Source organism: Sciurus carolinensis, chromosome 3, assembly GCF_902686445.1.
Source record: "Sciurus carolinensis chromosome 3, mSciCar1.2, whole genome shotgun sequence".
NCBI classification, from domain to species: Eukaryota; Metazoa; Chordata; class Mammalia; order Rodentia; family Sciuridae; genus Sciurus; species Sciurus carolinensis.
In genome coordinates this window covers 39,161,153-39,167,127 of record NC_062215.1, presented here as the reverse complement: position 1 = coordinate 39,167,127, position 5,975 = coordinate 39,161,153, and the positions used below count along the sequence as shown (strand labels likewise).

Genomic DNA, 5,975 nt, shown 5'->3' with positions numbered 1-5,975 from the left:
CACAGTGTCCCTCAGCAGTACGGGGGCAGGCGTGCAGGCTCAGCAATGGCATCCGACCTCGGTGTGGGGGGTCATTTCTTTCTTTTTTACACTTTTCATGGATACCAACAAAAAATAAAATTTGGTTTTGGAGTTGACCACAATTAAATAAGTTGAATGAAGTGAAGCACAGTATCAAAGCTGTTTGGTGAGGAGTAGAACCTGATGGTCTATTCCACAATAAAAGAGATACAGACTTGAGGAGGGGAAGTAGAACTCAAGTTGAGAAGCAAAAATATATAATTTAATGTGTCTGGAATCAGCAAGTGAGTTTCAGTTACTTTTGCAGTCATCTGCCCAGTAGTTTATTTCTATCACTGGTGAGACTCTATAGTCCCGCTCAATGTGTGGACAAGTCATTCAAATTGGCCAAGTGAAATCTGTACTTCACTCTCTGGCCTTTAGGACTGAGCAAGAAGCAAACATCTATGCATGAATGTTGAACAATATGTGTCCAATATTTGAGAAAATTAAAAAGGAATAGGTGTTCCCTGCTGAGTTTTTGCAATTTCAAGTGAGGTTTAAAAATTCTTAAGGTGGTTTGCCTCAATTCCTATTTTTTGAAATTACTGAGAGTTATAACTCTTAATTCTCTGAACATCTTCACTAAGCCTTCAACAAGGTTTATTTTGCCTTCATCCACCTGACTCAGGCATTGTTGTTTTTTAGTCAATATACCTAAGTTGATATAAACTATTGCTGACAATGTAATTGCACCTGTATTTGTAAGTTGAGGTGGTAAATCACAGAAAGTAGTACCACATCATCATCATCATCACAAGGCTTTATGCTGAAACAGTAAGGAAAAGACTTAAACTCAGTTATGCACTGTGTCCTTGATTGATTAGGGGAATGCATAAAGAATGTTTGCAGATAAAAACAAAATTATTAGATTCCACACAACAACCTGCTATGAACTGCAAAGCATCAACCAAAATCTCAAGTAGGGGAAATGGGATATGGAGAAAAACAGAGACAAAGAAACCACAGAGACATTTCCAAGTAAAACTGGGGTCAGCTGGGACACTGCATTCTGATGGAGAAAGAGTGACCCAGAACTAGCTCTGCAAGTATTATATAGGGCCTTCTAATCAGAAAGTTAACTATAGGAGCACTGTAAATTCTTCAAGGCTTGTTAAGTAGTGAAGAGATTTCTTTGTGCACTAAAACTTTACAGAACTAGAAACATTTTTGCAGTTATCCTATTGCTGCAATACTAGAAACATGCTGCTATTATCCTGCTGTACCCAGGAAGCCCATTGTCCTGGAATGTCTAATAACTCTTAGCATCAGAGCCAAGTGTCAAGACTGTAAAAATTTTTAGCAAGAATGTTTCCCAGTCTTGTCTTTTGCTGACACCACAGGTAAGGCAATGACCAAGGGCTCATCTGCACTTCAGAACAACCCAGTTGGGTTAGTCCTTCACTGTCTTCACATTTGTCAAAATTTCTGAGTAGGGTGCCTTGTCTTGAAAATGGAAACTGGGACTCAGCCCACCATGCACACCACCTAGCTCTGGTATTCCTTGTTCTCAGTGGGCTCTGGGGGCTCCATGCTGCAGCCATTACTCATCTCAGATTCTAGGAGTTATGGTCAACAAAGTTATTCTTCCTATGAAAACAAGGCACCAAGGCTATGGACAAGCACCACAACCAAGGTGGAAGAGTGCCTTCATATGATCAGTCAGACTATGGTCAACAAGATTCATATGACCAGCAGGAAGGCTATAATCAACATCAAGGCTCATGTAATGAACAAATTATAATCAAAATCATTATTCCTATAGTCAAAATCAGCAGTCTCATATTTCACAGAGGGAAAACTATCACCACCACACACAAAATGACCATGGTGATGTGAATAGGTATGGAGAAATAATAGAGGATATGGTGGGTAACAGGGAAGAAACAGAGGGCATGGGAGATATGACAAGGATGGAAGAGGTCCTAAGACAGAATCAAGTTCACAGGGATTATGGACCAAGACCAGATGCTGATTCAGAATCTGATAATTCATATAAAAACACAAGTTTTGTGCAAGGACTTGGGGAGGGTGTGTCTACAGATCAAGTGGGACAGTCCTTTAAGCAAATAGGTATCATCAAGACAAACAAGAAGACTGGAAAGTCAATGATAAATCTTTATACAAAGACACAGGAAAGCCAAAAGGGGAGGCAACAGTGTCATTTGATGATCCTCCTTTAGCTAAGGCAGCCATTGACTGGTTTGACAGAAAAGAATTCCATGGCAATATTATTAGTGTCCTTTGCCACCAGAAGATCTGCATTAATGAGAGAAAGGGGAAGTGCAGGTGGGCAGTGAGGTTAAAAGTATATAGAGGCCATGGAGGCTTTCAGGGAAGAGGTGGTATCCCCCAAAATGGGAACTGAATTTTTCCTAATCTGTCAAGTGGAAATATGAACTTTGTTCAAAGGAATACCTGTAATCAGTGCAATGAGCCTAAATCATAGGATTCTCATCCCTCAGAAGATTTCCGGGGGAGAGGCTACAGTGGAAAGAGAGACTACAGAGGTCATGAGGGCAGAGGTGGAGACTGACACAGCTATGGTGAGGACAGAAGTGGGGGTGACTATGGTGGAGACAAAAGTGGTGGTGTGATGGCAAAATCAGACCTGGTTGTGAAGTGAAATTACAAAAATCTTATGGTAAGAGTTCAGTGCCTGGGAAAGGGGTCAGTTTCCCTCCCCTCTCTTCGTCTTTCTTCAGGAGTGTCCTTACCTTTTGCATTGTCAATAACTACACTAAGAGTATGACTGCTCCCTCCTGAAATGTAATAGATGTCTGTGAAAAGAGCTGTTTCTTCTTATCTGTTCTGTGAGCATGCTTTAAGTAAGAGACCCTCAACAAGGCTTTCAGATGCAGAGATTAGGAATTTTTTTACAACAAGAGAAAAAAGTCCCAACGATAGGCTGAGTCTAAGATGACATCAAATAACCTATAAATATTGTGAGAAACTGTGGATCAGTCCTCAGAATTTTGAAGTGCTAATCTCCTCTGGGCCTACTGCCATAAAATAAAGTTTGCTTCTCCTAGTTTCTGAGTGCTGTCTTGTTGTTTCCACAACAGTGGCAGTGGCTATGGTGGAGATAGAAGTGGGGGTGGTTATCATGGGGACATAGGAGGTGACTATGGTGGAGACAGGGGAGGAGGCTATGGCACAGACCAAGGTGGCTATGGAGATCAAAGTCCGGGGGTCTATGGAGGAGAATGTGGTGGTAGTGGTGGAGGCTATGGTGGAGACTGAAATGGAGGCTTCAGAGGAGACAGGAGAGGTGCATGCTATGGAGGAGACTGAGTGGTTATGGAGGAGACCAAGGTGGCTGTGGAGGCAAAATGGGAGGAAGAAACGACTACAGAAATGGTCAGCACAACTGACCATACAGATGACTGTTTTGAATGTTTCTTTGTCTCTGGTATGATCCATGGTGAAATTGCCAGAGTTTCGCCCACTGCTTTTCTCATGCCTTCTTCTGGGGTAGAGAATAGGTGACATTTGGATTTTTATTTGGATGAGAGGGCTGGGGTTTTTCTTTTAGAAATGTCCATTGAAAATTCTCTGTTTAGTTTCCATTTTTCTTCCCAAGCCTTGAAGCTAACTGTATTTTAAAATATTGACAAAATTGAAAGTGTTTTGTAATACTGCAATAAAGGCTGCTTCTTTTTGTGGAAAAAGAGAAAAGAAAATGGAGACTATAAATTTCAGATGATAATATTTGTAAGGGTAGTTAGAGCTAGGAGAGCATGAGACATGAGGGATTTCTCAATGGAGTTTTCATTTTTATTAATTTTAGAATTTTTTATTTTGATTTCTGCATAGCACATGATAAATTAGTGTGTAATTTTTACGTCCACATATTTTAGATAATTTTATTTGAGATTTTTTTCAACATTCAAAACTCCTAATTTTATTGAAAGAAGAAACTCATAAATATTTGAAAAAATAATCCAGAGAACTGACATGTAATCATTATCTATCATATATCCATCATATATGATAAATAATAAAAAACTTGTCAGAAACAACGTCGAGAAGTAAAAGTTAATTTTGGTTCATGAGTTCAGAAGTTCCAGTCCTTGTTTTGTTGACTCCCTCTGCAGTGAGCATAATATTGTTTTAATAGTACGGCAGAGGAAAGCTGCTCATTTCATGGTAGTCTAGCAACAGAGATGGACAGGAGGAAAAAGACATTGTTCGAGGTCATATCCCAATTGATATCTTTCCTCCACTCTTGCCCCACATGAATGGTTACCAACCCTGTAACCCATTCATAACATTAATCCGGTAAATAGATTGATCCATTCCTGAGGTACAGCCCTTATAACATGAACTCCTCACCTCTGCATGTTGCTACAATGCTTAATACTTGAACTTTTGGAGGGATTATTATAAGGCTAAACCATGTTATAGTTTGGATGTGAGGTGTCCCCCAATAGCTCCTGTGTGAGATAAGGAAAGACGGTCAGAAAAGAAAAGATTTGGGTATGAAAATCTTAAGCCAATCAGTGAATTAATCCCCTTATGGGATTAACTGAGAGGTAACTAATATCAGGTAGGGTGTGGATGGAGGGGTTGGGTCAATGGGGCTGTACATTTGGGGTATACATTTTTGTTTATGGAGTGTGGAATCTCTTTCTGCTTCCTGATCAACATGTGAGCTGCTACCCTTCTCCACTCTTTTTTGCCATGATGTTCTGCTTACCTTGAGCACTGAGGAATAGAGCTGACTGTCTACAAATTTTTCCTCCTCCAAAGTTGTTCTTTTCAGGTATTTTGGTCACAGCAAACCAAACAAACAAACAAACAAAATTCCAGCATATCAACAATCTTATTGGATATATTTTTGTTAATTTTGGTGATTTTTGTTGATAATTACATAATTATGACCTGGTAAGTTGTCATTTAAATATATCCTTATTTATCCTTAAGTGCTCATCAGGACCCTTCTCCCACTAAACATTGGATACTTTGGTAAAGTGATGCCCCACTACTAAAGATACTGAAAAAAGGAAGTACTTAGTAAGAATATGCTAAAGTTATAAATGTTTTCACATATGTTTTCAAGTTTCATATTATTTTATTTTGCTTTTACTGTGAAGTACTAATTTTATATAGTGAGTTTTGTATGAATGATATACATGAACATAGAGATCCAGCTGATCACTGCAGTCCACACCTGTAATTTCATTGACTTGGGAGGCTAAGGCAAGAGAATACCAAGTTCAAATTCAGCCCAATCCTTATCAAGGAACAAGGTCCTAAACAGCTTAGCAAGACTGTGTTCAAAATTTAAAACCAAAAATAAAACACAGACAATAATAAAAAAGCCTGGGAATGTGCTGACTGGTTAACAAAATAATTAATAATTTAAAATTATCCAAAAGTTATTTTAAAATTACAACACTGTTTACTACTTAAATGCATCTATTCTCAACATCAGCTAGCTAGGGTCAGACCAGGGTCAAATATAGGGTCAGGGTCAGGGTCAAGACTAAGGTTAGGGATATGGGTAGGTTTAGGGTCAGGGTCAGGAATAGATCTAGGGTTAAGGTCAGAGTCAGGGTCAGGTTTAGGGGTTAGGATCAGGGTCACAGTGTTAAGGTTAGGGTTAGGGTCAGGATCAGGGTCATGGCTAGGGCTAGGGTTAGGGCTAGGTCTAGGGTTAGGGTCAGGATCAAGGTCAGGGCTAGGGGTAGGGTCAGGTCTAGGGTCAGAGTTAGGGTTAAGGTTAGGGTTAGGTAAACATGTCATATAAGGATTCCATTAATTAAATGTTTCTTCTGTTGACTGCAAATTCCCTGAGAGCAGGCTTTGTGTCTGTTGTATTTCTATTTGCCATCTAGCAAAATCTCTCATTATTTTACGAACCCAATAAATATATCTTGAATAAATTTCTGGGAGAGGAAATAGCAGAGTGG

At 39.4% G+C, this 5,975-nt stretch overlaps 1 pseudogene; it reads left to right on the top strand.

Annotated features, from left to right (window-relative positions):
- The first annotated feature begins 1,674 nt into the window (after positions 1-1,674).
- LOC124979300 (TATA-binding protein-associated factor 2N-like) lies at positions 1,675-3,446 on the top strand (annotated as a pseudogene).
- The last annotated feature ends 2,529 nt before the right edge of the window (positions 3,447-5,975 follow it).